Here is a 16,414-nt window from a genome sequence, read left to right as displayed (position 1 = left end):
CAGGTTTCCATGTGATATCACTGAGTTTGTAAGCATTTCAGTCTACACATCTCATTCTCAATAGAAAGAATGTCTTTCAAAAAAGACGTATTTTATTTATTTATTTACATTTGTTGACTGGGCTAGTCTAACTGGATACATGTCCATTTTCAGTAGAGGCCCGGGGAGAAAAGCTCCAAGCATAGACAGAAAAACATTATTATATAATATTAATATAAAAAGCTATTATCAAGTTCAGATAATAACAGTATTGGAATATTTGTGAAAGAAAAAAACAAAAATATTCCCTTCTGAAAGAGTAATACATTTAAGTTATAACAAGTTTTTTTTTTTTTTTGGTTATAATAACAGTATTGGAATATTTGTAAAAGAAAAAAACAAAAATATTCCCTTCTGAAAGAGTAATACATTTTAAAAAAGTTATAACAAGTTTTTTTTTTTTTTGGTTATTGTTAGTACAGGTAGGAAACATACTACAGCAAAAAGGACATTGAAAATTTTGAGCAATATAGTACACTGGAGAAGTGAAGTAAAAGGGAGAGCAGGAATGAGTAAAGTGGAAAATCAGTCAGGGTTCGTGCAGGGCAAAGCCAGTGAGTTTTAAAATGTTCTTTGAGATGTTTTTTAAAAAGATGTGTGGAAGAGAGAGTAGAATGTTCACTTGGAAGCTGGTTCCAGGCTTTACCCACTGTGTTAGTGAAAAGTGAGTCTCCAGCTTTGTTTTTAGATTTAATAGTGGAAACTAGAAGCTTATTGGCTGAGTGAAGAGTTGTAAGGTTTTTGAAAGGGGTAGTTAGATTAGTGAGGATTGGGGTATTATTAGGGTGGAAAAGTATCTTTTGGGTTATAGTAAGTTGATGACAGAGTAGTTGGTGCTGCAGTTCTTACCGTCCCAATTGTTTGAGGTTGAGACAGTGGCGGGTTCTAAAAGGGTTGCCAGTAGCAAATCTGGCTATGTTATTATAGTGGCAAGTTTGTTAAGATTGTTTTTAGAAAGGTTAGTATAAATGGCAGAAGCATAAAACAGGGTAGAGATCAGATGAGTCTGGGCTATAGTGGTACTGGCTGTTGGTGTAAGGAAGGATTTGATTCTATACAGGAAACCTAGTTTTTTGTTGACAGATTTTATGGTAGTGTTGATGTGATCATCATAGCTAAGGTTATAGTCTATGGTTATGCCCAGGAGACTGGTTGTGGTATCAGGGGATATGGTGGTTCCATTGTTAGAGGTTATAGTGAAGGGAAATTGTGGTGACTTTAAAGTAGGAGTAAAAAGTAATAATTTTGTTTTTTTGGGGTTCAGCAGGAGGCAGTGTTGCATGAACCAATTTTCAACAGTATGAAATACAGATTGGGTGAGGGTCTGAAGTGTGGTTGGGGACCTAGCTGAGCAGATTAAAGTAGAATCATCAGCATATTGTATGCAGGTGGCTTGAGGAAGTTTAGTATTTAGGTCATTAATAAACATTGAAAAGGGAAGAGGGCCTAGGATAGAGCCTTGAGGTACTCCAAGGTTTACGGGGAGGGGAGTTTAAAGCTTATTGTCCCAAAGGACTGCTTGATGTTGGTTGTCTGCGTCCAGTGAATGGGCTTTTAATGCCTCCATAAGCAGATTATGGTTGACCATATTGAAGGCTTTTGAAAGGTCGATAAAGCAGAGGAAAGAGAGTTATTGTTATGATTTTTGTTTATACAGTCAGAAAAGGATAGCAGGGCAGTTGAAGTACTATGGAATGGTCTGAAACCATGTTGGCAGTTGGCAAGTAAATTGTTGTGGAGAAGATGGTCAAGTAGTTGTTGGTGGATGCATTTTACATTATCTTAGCTATAGAAGAGAGTAGGGCAATTGGTCTAAAGTTGGAAATATCAGTTGATGTCCCACCTTTGTGTAGAGGAATGATGTGAGAGACCTTCAATATAAGAGGGATTTTACTTTCTGAAATAGTTCTGTTAATAAGGATAGAAATAGGGAAGGCAATGACTTTAGCTGCAATTTGCAGGTATTCTGCTGGTATACAGTTAACAGAAGGGGTGCATGGCTTGAGTTTGTGAAGGAGATTATGAACGAGGGATGTAGGTACTGGTTGTATGTGAAAAGAAGGAACTGAATTTGTTGTGGTATTAGGTGGGAGGGAGCTAGTGGGTGGTAGAGTATTAGCTAGAGTTTCTATGGTTTTCTATAAAGTAGTTGTTAAAGGAATCAACTATCAGTTTAGGGTTATCATGGGTGATTCCTGATGGGGTGGGAGACTTGGTGTGCCCTGGGTGAAGTAATTTGTTCATAGCTGACCAGAAATTTTGTGGTTTTTGTTTGTGGGTTTGTTGGAGGTGAAGGTAAAAGTTTTTTTTGTCTAGCAGAATTTCTTTTTTGGTGGCATTTCTTAATTGTTTAAAGTAAAGGTGGTCAGAAGGGCTTTTAGAGGCTCTCCACTTGGCCCAGATTTTATTTCTTAGGTGGATTTTTTGCCTAGTTTGTTTTGTGAGCCATGGGACAGTTTTGGCCTTTATTTGGGATGAGCGATAGGGGGCATGGAAGTCTAGGATTTGAAGGAATCTAGTATTAAAGTAGGTGACTGCTTCATCAAGTTGAAGATGGAGCAGTGGTGACCAGTTACATGCCTTCAATTCTGTTTGGAAGTTCTCAGGGTGAAAGTTTCTTTTTGAACGGGAGGTTTTGAAAATAGTAGGATTGGGCCTATGAAGTTTTTGTTTAATTATATAGGTAAGAGCATGGTCACTGATGTCATCTGGAATGGGTTCCTGGTTTATAAGTAGTAGGGTGACTGTTTATGAGAATCCAGTCTAGTATGGTTTCCTTATCACTTTGTTTGTGGGTTGTAGTAGGGGTGGTTATCATTTGTGAGAAACCATAAAGATTTATGTGATTAATGGGATTGGGGTCCTACAGGTAGCCCAGTCTATATTAAAGTCACCTAACACAATGGTTTCCTGGAGTAGGTGGATAGATAGGCCACTAAGTATATTTTCTAGAGTACTGATATTGTTGCCAGGGGAAAGATAGGAACAGATTATATAGATGGATTTATAGCTATTGATTTGCAGATTGGCTACAAGGGTTTCTGCAATGGAGTTTGTGGGAAGTGGCACATTGAAGGGTGATACTTGGAGTTCTGATTTATAAAACATGGCTACTCCCCCACCTTTTTTGGTAATATGGTCTTTTCTCAGGATGTTATATCCTGGGGGGGGGGGTAAACTCATGGTCTTTGGTTGAAGGTTTAAGCCACGTTTCAGTAATACAGAGGATATCAAATTTGTGTACATCTAGAAGTGGATGAAGATGGGATATTTTATTGTTAATGCTATGGATGTTAAGGTGAGCTATCAGAAGGGAGTTAGATGGACTTGTTGGGGTAGAGGTGGTGTGGGGTTTTTGGTTAAGTGGGTCACTGGGAAGTCTTGTATCGGGACCAGGGTTTGGATGGATATCACCATCTAAGATGGGATGTTGTTGGAAGTAAAGTCCATAAAACTTGTATCATGTTTCTTCCTTTCAAAGACTGCCTTCCCATCCATCAAATGATTACTGTGGCTCCTTAAACAATCCATTAATTTCCCATTAAACAATGCTACATTCATGGGTGGGACATAGTCAAGTTCCAAATCTACTATACTGCCTTCAGCCATTCCTCCAAGTATCAACAAAAAACAAAAATAGCAATGAACAATAATTGTGGCACTAAGGATAAATGATTCACTTAAAACCAATAAATATGTCCAAAAAAACATAAAAGTGAATCAAGCAATGAGGTGATATAAACAACTTTTATTAAAATTACCACATAAGCACTTTCACAGTTGAGATACTGCTCCATCAGCTGTTCAAAAGTTTTAACTCATACATATGCTTTAAATAGTACAAAGCATCAGACCAACAACCAATCAGAAAAATACCCTCCGAATACATTATTCTCTCCATTGGTATTTCAAGTGACAGCACAAAATATTCTGTGTGTGTGTATATATATATATATATATATATATATATATATATATATATATATATATATATATATCTATATTTGTCTATATATATATATATATATATATATATATATATATATATATATATATATATATATACACATATAGATATAGATATAGATTATATATACATGACTTAGGTTGCATATGTCTGTATTGCGGAAGAAAAGGTTTTGATTTCTTGTTTCTACTCACTTGTGAATGACTGTTTATATAACTGTTGAACCTCATTGTACTTCAGTTAGTACAGTAAGTACAGCAGTCGAAGTAGGTATTTCTCTTGTTGTACTTGTGCAAATGATGGTATAAGATCACTTAGTATTGTAATCACCAGTCATATAAGCTATTACTGACATAACTGAACACCTCAGACAAATGATCTGTTTAGGGGTGTATACATATCCATATGAGAGCACTCAATTATGTAATATTTCTTTTCCTTTCAGGTTCCACACTTACTGTGTCATTACTACAGGTACAAATTGTTTCCTTGGGGCTTTTTGCTGTCTGATGCTATCAGAACACAGCCATTACATGGTTAAGCAATAGTAGTGGAGTTTGACATGCACCAATTTTCATATTTGTATGTGCATGGGATCTTTGACTTTGATTTAGGTAGTGAGTGTGTGTGCTTACTTTGCATCTTAGCCAGAGCCAGTGTATACTGTGCATGCCTTTGTCTGCCAACACCATCTACAGCTGGTGGTTGGTTCTCCCTCAGCCTCTTCATTTGTATCTGCTGCTGCTGGCCCTGCCTAGGGTTCTTAAAACTGTGGTCCTGCCTCTTGCTGTCCTTGTTGAAGATGTTTTCTGAGAATTATATTATGCAACATGGGACAGATTGCAAGTATTTGTGCAGAGGTGCCTAGGTCATAATCCAGGGTGCCTCCTGATGTATCTAGACACTGGAACCTTGATTTGATCCAAACACATGTTCTGTTATACTCCTAGCTTGAGTGAAGGCCTCATTGTATTCTTGCTTGGTGGGGTTGTGTGGGTATCTCATGGATGTCATGATCCCGAACTCCAGTGCATACACTGAATTCCACACTAGATGCCGTTGTAGAAAGCCAACCCTAGCAAACTTTAAGTACAGCTCGCAGTTGTACCATATCTGTAAATCATGAAATCTGCTTTGGTTATCTGTACAGACACTGTAGATGATGCCTTGGGCATTACAGATAACCTGACAATTTATAGACTGGCACCCTTTTCTGTTGATGTACCTCCTTCCCTGTTCATTGGGTGGAGCTTCTATTTTTATGTGTGTGCAATCTTCAGGGAAGTGTGCTATTGCATTAAATCACTGCATGGTTCTTGTTCTCTCCTGCGGGGTGTGTATGAAACAGATGTGATCTCTTGCATATTGTAGCACTGCACTTAAAACTGATTTAATATTCTAGAGGGCGATGCCTGTGATACCCCTAATGTATCTTCTGTGGGTGTCTGGAAAGTTCCAGTAGCTAGTATACATAATGCTGCACACACCTTTGTTTCCACTGGGATGGGTTCTCCATGATTTCCCTGGGGCCTAAGGTGGGGGCTGCAGAGGTTGCATAGTTCCTCTACTGTTTCCCTGCCTACCCTTTATCTCTCTGCAACCTCTGTGTCATGCAGTCCATGATAAGTCAGTTCTTCTTCTTGCCCGAGGTCTGGCAGCAGCAGCACTTTGGTTTAAAGCCTGTTGCACATACAGCATAATGATAGAAAGAAACATGTTAGGGCTGCTGCTGCTTCTAAGTGGAATTGTGCCTGTTTTCCAAAAGCTTTTGGAGATCAAGGCAAAAGTGAGCACTGAGTATACACGATTGCATTATAGTTTTCTGAATAGTTCTGCCATGATGGATTGATTAATTAGCAAAATAATCGGCTCTTTATGCTGTCCTTGGCATATTCTGCTGTTTCCCATTGTTTTGAGGTGCTACACAACATGTAGAGACATTTAATGATTACCAGATAGAGCGCTATCGTGTTAGCAGCATGCCACACCACACATGATGGTAGAACTTGGTGTAGCTGTTAATGAATCCAGTCCATTATCTCTTACATCTGTCATCAGATCTTCTAATCTAATATTCAGTGTTAGGTTGTCATTCATTAAATTTGTTTCAACTACTTTGCATGATATGCATACTTTAATTAAACTGTATGTATGATGTGGGTATATTATATATACAGTGCCATTCTGGTTTGGTAAACTATGCTGTGTGAATAATATAGCTTATATTATGAGGGAATTTACTGACAATTTGTATTTTCCCTAGACTGTGGCTGAAATGGATCCATATTAATCATTTCACTGTTCAAACTACTAAAGATTAGATAAGTAAATAAAAGATTAGATGAGCATGTAGAAATTAAGAAAATATATCAAAAGTGATCAAAAGGATAAGAAATCAGAGCAAACACACTTCTTTCAATAATATCAGATTTATAGTTCTCTTGAAGTAATTCGTTGTCCATTCTGACTATATTACACTGCAGTCACTTGAGTCAGAAGTAAATGAATCTCATGACAGCAGAAAGAGCATGTAAAAATAGGACAGTGATATATGTTTTCCATTATGAAACCAGTGAGCAATGTTTATTGCCCAACTTTGGTACCATTTTACTGCTAAGATGCAAAACATATTTTTCTCCTCAATCCTTCCATGACCATGTAGTTCTCATTCACCCTGTCTTATTCTCCCCTTTCATGCTGTCTGAGGACACTGGGATAGGGAGGTAAAAGTTGGAACTGGACCTGTCATCTGGCAGGAGTTCAGAGGTTTTGCATCTCCTATTCCCACAGGATGGCTGATGACAGCATTCCATGCTGGTCCAGTAGTGTGTTCTTGCTTCCACATCCACACTAATTCCAGCTACAGTACCACACACACACTGCTTGCCAGGCCAATGTACCCATCCTCTGTCCATTCTGTGCTTAAAGTGTTAGCTGGCCACCAGCAGATGTCAGTTTTGCAATGGTCTGAATCTCCTCCTCTCTCATCATCCTTGACATAACATCTGCAATTCATTCCCATCTCTCAGCCAACTTTTCTAGTAAAAAAGCCATACTTTATACCTCCCAGATTAGCTGACTACAGTTCTGTACGGTTTCTGGAACTACAAATAACTAACAATGAAAGTTTATCTTTAATGTGTATGTGAAATCAGGATGTCAAAAAACTTTTTTTTAGGTTAATATACTTTATTCCAATTCAGAGAAAAAGAAGAGAACATTACAACAGCCAGTAGTGTAGCAATGAATAGAACATTCACCCCAACCCAATACATACCGAGAGATCACATTAGTCAGACCCTTGAAACTGCCGTAATCCCATCTCATGTTCACATCATATTTTGCACACTGCCCTCAAATTCAGCTTAAAGCTTGAGAACCATGTCCTATCTTTTCTTGCCTCTTCTTATACAGACTTTTAACCATATGACATAGACCCATCATGGTTAACATGTCTTTTCAGTGTTGTGTAGAAGGTGTGAACAGTACCTCTGTGTAGGCAACAGAAAGATGTGTTCCGATTATAGAGGGATTGGGTTTCTCAGTTGTGGATCCAATTCTAGCCATGAAACAGTGGAGCAGCTTTGTCCTTATACAGGTAATGGACAGGTCATGAGAGTTTGTCAGTACTGTCTACACAATTTTTGTAAACCTGGAGACTGAATATGAGTGCATACCCCAGAATATCTTAAGGTACTGTTATGAGCTGCATGCGTTACAGTTTGTGTGTATGAGGAGTAACATTTGTATTGATGTTCTCAGTGTTAAGACGAATATGTTTACGGTAGGTGTAGAACCACAGCAAGAGTGCGTCTTCTTCCCTGTTCTTTATTTTCATTGATGGGATATTAACTCATAGCCAAGCCCTACAGAGCATCTTGCTTGGGGACATAAAGGCTGCACCTTTATTACTTGCATATGATGCTTTCCTGTCAGCCTTAAGTGACTGCTAACATTAGTATACACCGGAGCAATATATTCCTGGATATGAAGTAGCTGGGATGAACAGCAATCAATGTACATGGTTCTCTCCTGGAAAAGGTTAACTATTTGCAATTACGGAGGGAGCAGATATCTCACTGGGAGAAGTTTAAGTATCTTATAGGGTCTTGTTGACAATTGAAGGTAGTGAATATCAAGACACAGCCAGCTGATGGGACCAGTGGTGGCAGCGCTACAAGCATTGTGCCAGGATGTGGGGCTGAAGCGAGAACAGTCTTATAAGACAAGTTCACAGCTATGAGTACCTGCTGAAAGCTTCACCTCATGCTGCATAACGTACCTGTCCCAAGCAGAATATTTTCTATGAGAATAAGGAAGTTTGTACGCTGTCTCAAATATCCATAATTTGACAAGTACTTGAAAGTGAGCCTTTGTAATGCCTGCACATCTGAAATACTATGCTGCTGATCCCTGAAGTACTAATAAGTTATGTATAAAAGTATCATTTTTGAGCATGTAAGCTGCACAGTCTATTCAACATATAAGGAAAAAAAAAATCACACCTAAAATGTTGTAATTTTATTTTAGCTTAGAGACACCTAGGTATGTTAAGGTAAAAATGTTATTTAATTAGTGCCATATAATTAGTTTTATTAGGTAGTAGAATTTTAGTGAGATTGGTTAGATAATGAGCTTTTAGCATTTGCAAATTAAGAGAGTGATTATAAAAAATAAGTGAAATTAAGATATTCTGTTTAATAAATATATTGTTTTTGTGCATGTGCAATCCCACATAGCTATTTTGAGCTAGTTTCTCAACAAACTAAGCAACTTATATTGTCTTATCTGACTAGCCAAGGCAAACTAAGACAATCACTAAAGTAAATGGCATCCAGTTCATATCCAGAATATAGTACAAAATATTTTAAGTCACAGTAAAGACTATTTTCACACATGTATTATGAATCTACACAAACCCTCCCAACTAGTATACACTAGTCTTCCTGTAACAACATTTGGCCTTAAGTGACAGATACATTTTACATTACATAAGAAACAAATGAAGCTGCAGAGTTTGCATGTTGCATGTTCTCCCTTTTACAGTGAGGATTTTCTCTGAGTAGTCCAATTTAGTCACACATGCTAGCTGACTGATTACACTAAATTGTGTGTGTGTGTGTGTGTGTGTGTGTGTGTGTGTGTGTGTGTGTGTGTGTGTGTGTGTGACACAGAGACTCTCAAAGGCTATTTGTTCAACAAAGAGCTAATGGATGTGTTTGAGTGCAAGTGAGAGTGCTTGCTAGTTAGGTTTAGAACAAAGGTTAGTTTAAGGGTGTTGATTTATTGTTTAAGTCTGATAGTACATGTTGTATTTTTGTGTTGGTGTGTTGTGTGTAGTGGTACTGTTAGGGGAAGGGGTTTCTGTAAGTTAATGTACAGGCTAGGGTTATGATTAGTGGCAGTGTTAAGATCAACATGCATGAATAAGTTGAGGCAGGAGGGCAAAATGCTAACATGTTAAGCCCACTGGGCACAAAGTACCTTTTCAGGGGTGACAAGAATGCAGTAATGGGTAATGTCAGTTTAAGAAAATTACTCAAGAGTCACACTGTAGTCAAATGGAGGCTATGGGAATCATATCCAGGCCCCCTTCAAAGTCAAGCGGCATGCATTCTGCACCAAGCTGCCACATATGATACACTTTCAGTTCCTAGGACCAGATAAATATATATGGGTCTACTTCAAATCATTGGAAGTTTCAGAACATCGAACATCATATGGTCGAAGACCAGATGATCAAAGTTCTGAAACATCGAACATGAAATAAAAAAAAAAAAAAAAAAAAACGTCATCTGTTACATTTTTGCAGGGGGGAAGCCCGTTGTGCCTGCTACACCCCCATCTACTTAAATATACCAACTCCAATGCACTACAGTGAGGAAAATGATACATTTCCTGTTCCTCGCTGTACAGCGATCTCCATTCAGAACATTCGATGTTTCAGAACTTTGATCATCTGGTCTTAGACCATATGATGTTCGATGTTCTGAAACTTCGATGAGTTAAAAAAAAAAATATATATATATATATATATATATATATATATATATATATATATATATATATGTGTGTGTGTGTATGGAGTTCTCAGGAAGTTGCTGTACAGATTGGCCAAATTAGCTAAATCTTACAGATGCAGTGATCTCTAGGTTCCATTATTAATCTCTTATTTAGGCTTCTTCACAGAAATGTGTTCTTGACAACCAGCTCAGTAAGCAGCTAAGCCTTTCTTTCCACCATTAGTATATCAAAGTATCTGGCATGTGTAACTGTTTACTTTCTATAATTGTTTTTCACATGGTTATTTTAATTGACAGTGTACACATTTGCTTTGTGATAGTTCCACATTACTTATTTAAACAGGACAAGAGCAGACCTATGATTTTATTTGCTGTACTCTGCTGTTGCATGACATTTTACAGTAACACACTGTGTTGTAATAATAAACCTGGTAATTCAACATAAGTAACTGGTAATATAATAATTTTTAAAAGGAACAAACAGTGCAAGCTTCTATGGCTCTAAGCTCACCAAAGACCTGCAGATTGGCAAGAAGAAAAATCATGTATTCATATAAAGCCTTAGTCCATATACATATTTCTGATTTGAAAAACACATTTTAAGACTTATAAAATGGTATGTTAAAAAAAACTGTCAGTGTATGCAGGATGTGTATTTGACATGTTTGCACACAGTCACTGCAGCTGATTACAACGCATGGCATACACAATGTAGCACAGATGGACAGCCTGGACACTTTGTGCAGTAGATGTAGAATGTATTACCTCAACCAGCATAAGGTGGTAGGATACTGCAGTTACCAACTTCCTGACTGTATCTGCATGGATCATTACAAAGGATAAACTTCTTTCCCAGACATGACAGCACTGATGAAAGAAGAGTATTTGTTCAGAGTAGAATAAACATTATTTTTAAATGTTAGGTCACTGTTAAAAATCATGTTCCGGTTACATACTCAGTGCATGATCCAAAGACGTTTCCAAAAGATGGTTAACTACATATAGCACTTAATCAGTGTCTTAGTCTGACTTCTTACTTCAACAGCTTCATGACTATCAACATATGTTTCAGTATGGTGTAGAAGAGATATACCTTGAATCTTCACTTGTGTTTTATCTCAGCACTCTCTCAGAAAATCTACTTTTTGTATTTGCTGCCCTTTCAAAAAAAGCTTCTCAAAATTAACTCTTTTCTGTGAGTCCCTCTGTACCTTTAGGCTATATCTCCTTGTTCTTCAAATCTTATTTTCTGAGATACACTAATTTCTCTGATTTAGTAAATTCCATCAAAGTACTTGGTCTTTCCTATCATGTGCCTTCTCACTACTTTCTTAAGGTGCTTGTGCAATAAATTCCTTAGGCTGTGTCAGTCTGACTTTAAATGGAGACCATTGCACATTTAGGGTTACGTTTCTCATAACTACTTCCTGCCCAAGTGCTTGCAGAGTCACAACATGTAGGACTGTAACATATTTTCACCTCATGAATCTAAATAACTCTCATCAAAATGAGAAATAAACACCAAACACCAGCAGTACATATTAACCACACAAGTTCCTTTCACAAAAAAACAATTAGAAAAAAAAAAAAAAAAAAAAAAAAACAGAAGGGCTCAGATGGTTTGTCTGAAAAAGGTCAGCAATGTAGGCCCAACAACAGTTTTTGCTTCCACTCCTCAATGTTTTCAAAACTACTGACAGTCGAAAGGCATGCATAGTGCTACGACATGTATGCCCTGAGAATTATGTGCATCAATAACATCTTCTTTTTTTCTAATGCATCATATCATCATGGTACTCATTAATTAGATTTCTATATATTTTTTTTTATTAATTAACCAGATGAAGGGACTAGTCCAAGGGCCTGCTTTACACCCATGATATCATCTACAAGACAGAACAGTACAGTGCTGATAAAGGTAGACTGGCAGAAATTCAGGTCACATCCTTAATAGGCACAGAAAATGTTGAAGGAACCAAAAGCAGTCTAAATAATAAATTCAGATATAACTTTAATTTGAGAAAGATATTAATGAATGCAGTGAAGTTATGATGCACTGAACAGGCATCAGTAGCAGAAAAAAACATAATAACTATAATTTCAAATACCAGTTTCATTGAGGAACTGACCATTTTGATGGATCATATCTGCAATACAGGAACTTTTTGTTTACAGAAATGAAAAAAAAAAAATACCTTACCAGAAACAAATTAGCAAACAGACAAGATGCACGCAGACAAGTTGATAGGCTCAACAGTGTTTTGTTTGTGTCTTTCGGCTTTTCCCGGTTAGGGGTCGCCAAGCGGAACTCCGGTCCGCTAATGATTGGTAGTGGATTTTTACGTACCGGGTTACCAGCCCTGACGCACACGGTGCTATTAATAATAATAATAATAATAATAAAGAATTTAAGTAGAATTGCTGAAACAATATAATTTAATTCAGGGGCATATTATTCTTATTATTAGATTCTTCAGTAAAATAGCATGAGCTTAACTACTTAACTATCCGCTGATATTTTGAACTCAGATCGCTAGACTCAGAATCCAGAGTGCTAACCATTACACAATGGAACTATTTCTTAAATCAATAGGTAGTATGTTCAAGCTGGCAAATGCAGTCTTACTAAAATCCCTTAACCCTTATGGTTAATCCAAGATAGATCCTTCAAGGGTAAGGGAGCCTTGCTCTTGAAAGTGTATATGTGTGTGCGTGTGTGTCTGTGTGTGTGTGGTGGGGGTAGCTGTAAGTTTCAATGAGAGTGCATGGACTAATAAGGGGCAAAAGTTTTGAAGGCTCAATCTGAATGTAAGCGTAATAGTACTAACCTATGAGCCTATAGGTAGGACTTAATGAAACATAATAGGGTCAGAACTGACTAATTAGTAAATTTCAATGATATTCAAAGCAACCTTACAGAAAGAAGATTCTGTATATTTTGTTTACTGTATTTTGCAAAATGTTGGTATTGTGACTGGAATTCAGGGTAACTACTGGTAAGACATAGTCAAGCTTAGGTATCAGAAGGCTAACTCTGATAGCCTGCCAGAATTTTCTTGTGAGGTGTTTTGTAGCTATAAGTAGCTTATGACTATCAACATATGTTTCAATATGATGTAAAAGAAATAAGGATAGGTTCAGCCAAATACCTGGTAATTCTGAGATTGCCCCTAAGATACAGAAGTGTTAAATGGGTCTTAGAGTTGAATCAAATGGTGAGTTTTATTCTTTGATGTAATGTCAAAGATCATGCAGGCAATTTTGTTAGTACTGATGGTTTGCTTGTGCCAGTCAAGCAATCCCATAACTTACTGAGGCTACTATGATGGACGTTTTCATTCTCTGGGCCTGATTTTCCAGACAAGGTAGACTGAATTCCAGTGCCATGTCCTTCATGTAAAAAAAAAACAAAACAAAAAAAAACACAGGACCAGCACAAGAACTGAACTCTGTTGGGCATCATCTTTAAGTCCACCTACCTCAGAGTAGGCATTTACAGAACAGATTCTAAATGTTCATTCAGAAAAATAGCGTTATATGCAATCTGTAACTCCTACCCACAAAACACATTGCCTTGACTTTGTTATGGTCATTGGTTTTAAGCACAAGTCTTATGTCAGTAAAGACAGTACCAACCAAGAGGTCTTTCTCTGTTTTAGAAGAGATGGCATCAGTACCATGGCAGCTGGTTGTAGGAGTAGTATACCCTTTTCTGAATCCCTGGTCTGCTTTGGACAGTAATCACTATTTCAACAAGTTTCAAAATTTAATCGCAGATGATCCTTTTCAATTATTTTGGCAAGGGGGCATGGTTTGTCCTAAGGCAGATGTCCTGTAGCCATGTAAGTGATGGATCCTATACAAAAGAACTACAAGTGCTTGTTTAACCTGAGGGTGAATCATACCATTAAGATGCAGGTCAGAGGGTGATCTATAATGAGAGGTGTTATTTTCAGAAGATTGGGGTGCAGCAGTCAGCTTTTTGGGCAATAGCTAGCTCTGACTTTCGCTTAGCATTTTCTAACTATATCTGTTTTAATTACCTGAATGTGGAAGGTTAATGCTCCAGGAAGAGCGATGGTGAGCTAATTGTGGGTTTACCATGGAGAATACTACAGGGGTGGCAGAAAAGACAACTCCAGGTGATCCTGAGAGTTAGGACATATAGTAGACACAGAAGAGACAATGAAAGACAAAATAAAAGGAATGTGAGAATTGGTATGAACCTTAATTTTACTGATGTTATTTTCTAAGATTAACTGTTTCCCTATATCCAAGATTAGCTGAGTGACCAAGCAACCCACTGAGAATCCACTGAAATAGATTTGGATGGCCTTGGCTCATAGCTAGGGTAGTAAGAAAATCATTTTATGTTGACCAACTTACAAGTAAGAAACAGAGCACAAAGGATAAGACCACATAAAAATCACTTTATCTAGCAGATCTAGGAGACCCGGTCTCTCTTATACCCTCCCTGTGGGAGGAATAAAGACACCTTGCTGAAGTTTCATGTAGTTTATTCAGTTAAGCAGGTAGATGGACAAGTGCTCTTGTTCTGACCAGTTCTAATACTCACCAACTGGTAAAAAGGTCACTCAGAAAATCCATATAGGCTACAACAACAAAAAAATCAGGAAAACCGGAGTTTCCACAGTATTATACATTAAAGCTCCTTGAAAGAAAGACAATGGCATATATGTAAATGACTCCTTAAGGGCATACAATTGTTTCAGCTTTATATCTTCAAACTGCCAACAGAGTATTTTTTTTTCTTTTACTTTTTATGTTTTTAATAATGTATTCAGGTCAATAAAGCCTTTTTGCCTATTCCTTTTGTTCTTGTTTGGGATATTTTACAGTCACCCTAAAAGTATGGACAGCGTGCAGTCTTATAAGCTGGGTGTTTTCAGAGAGTGGTCAAACTATCCATTTATACTGTATTAATGAGCTCGTATAAAAGGAAAACATGTCATGCATATTCTATAGCTAGTGGGGTTTAGGCTTTATGTTTTATATGCAATTCTGTGTCTTTAAAAAGTAATATATTTTACTGTAATGCAGGAAGAAATATTTTCAAATATTTTACAGAAACTTTATCTGCTAAACCTACAGTATCAGCTGCAGTTCTGTTCATCCATTCATCTGCCTTCTAATGGTGGTCAGAAAGTCCCAGCTATGCACTTTACTTTGGATGCATTTGTAACACTGCAGAAATGTTCTTAATTTTAATATTATTTGCAAACAATGGTCACTGTCTCTCAAAGCATAGCAAATGGTTGCCAAGTATCACGGCAACTTCATTAATCTTCAGGATGGGGTCTCAGATGACCCTGTGCAGGAACTTGTACCTTATACCATTTTCATTATAATCACGCAGATATACAAATGTTGTTAGTATTCATGACTGCTGCTCTGATGTTTTTCTTTTTCTTTGGAAGCCACACAGATAACCATAATTCACATACATGTATCACTCAAATGAATACAGAAGACTTTTAATGTATGCAAATTACGACTTATGTTAAGAAGTCAGAGAATTCTGATGACTGGAGTACTCACTGAAAACAGTATTACTCTTGTTCTGATGACAGTTCATATTTGGACATAATGTCAATTAGCCATTTTGATGAACATCTTTGCAAGATATTGCTAACAGAGTAGTACTTAAAATCTGGAAATTAAGCTTTATTATCCTGATTTATAAGGGTGGTACATTTGTCCTTATGGACAAAGCTTAAATAACAAATCAGCCAATTGAAGTGTCCCAAGATTCAGTTCTGGGTATGCTCTTATTCTCTGTATACACCAATAATGTATGGCATCACTGTGAAAAAGTGGAAATCCCATCCTCATAACAATAATAATAATCATAGTAACAATGCAAACCACACTTGTGAAAAAAATAATAAAAAATCCAGTCAAATGTATGATTAAGTGATAAGCAAAGACCATACAACATGGCTTATTGGCTTTAGGAAAACAACAACTTCCTCATAATTCAGTCCCCTGAAAAGTAAAGCAGCACTTTATGTTCCCAAAGCCTGCCTTTGGACAACTCTAGATAAATTGTCTGTCAGGTACAGGAATGTATACTTAAGTGGTTATTAATACTGATACCTTATATTCCAAGTAAATCAAAAACGTTCAGGAGTCATACAGAATCCAGTTTAATGAACATTCACAGTAAATGTGGCATGCTGTGTTTAGGATTCTAGAATTAAACCAGCTCAGACAGTATTAATACTCTGATTCCTATGAGGTGGAGCTCTTGTGTAAAACGTATAGCTGGGTCTGGGTAACACAGCTGTTAGTATATACAATTTTCCTATGATTGCTCCATAAGCAGCATCATTCCCTTGTGCTATACTTCAACGGGTAGATGTCT

Source organism: Protopterus annectens, chromosome 2.part1, assembly GCF_019279795.1.
Source record: "Protopterus annectens isolate FY-2018-M chromosome 2.part1, PAN1.0, whole genome shotgun sequence".
In the NCBI taxonomy this organism is placed as follows: domain Eukaryota; kingdom Metazoa; phylum Chordata; order Ceratodontiformes; family Protopteridae; genus Protopterus; species Protopterus annectens.
This window is presented reverse-complemented; position numbering follows the sequence as displayed.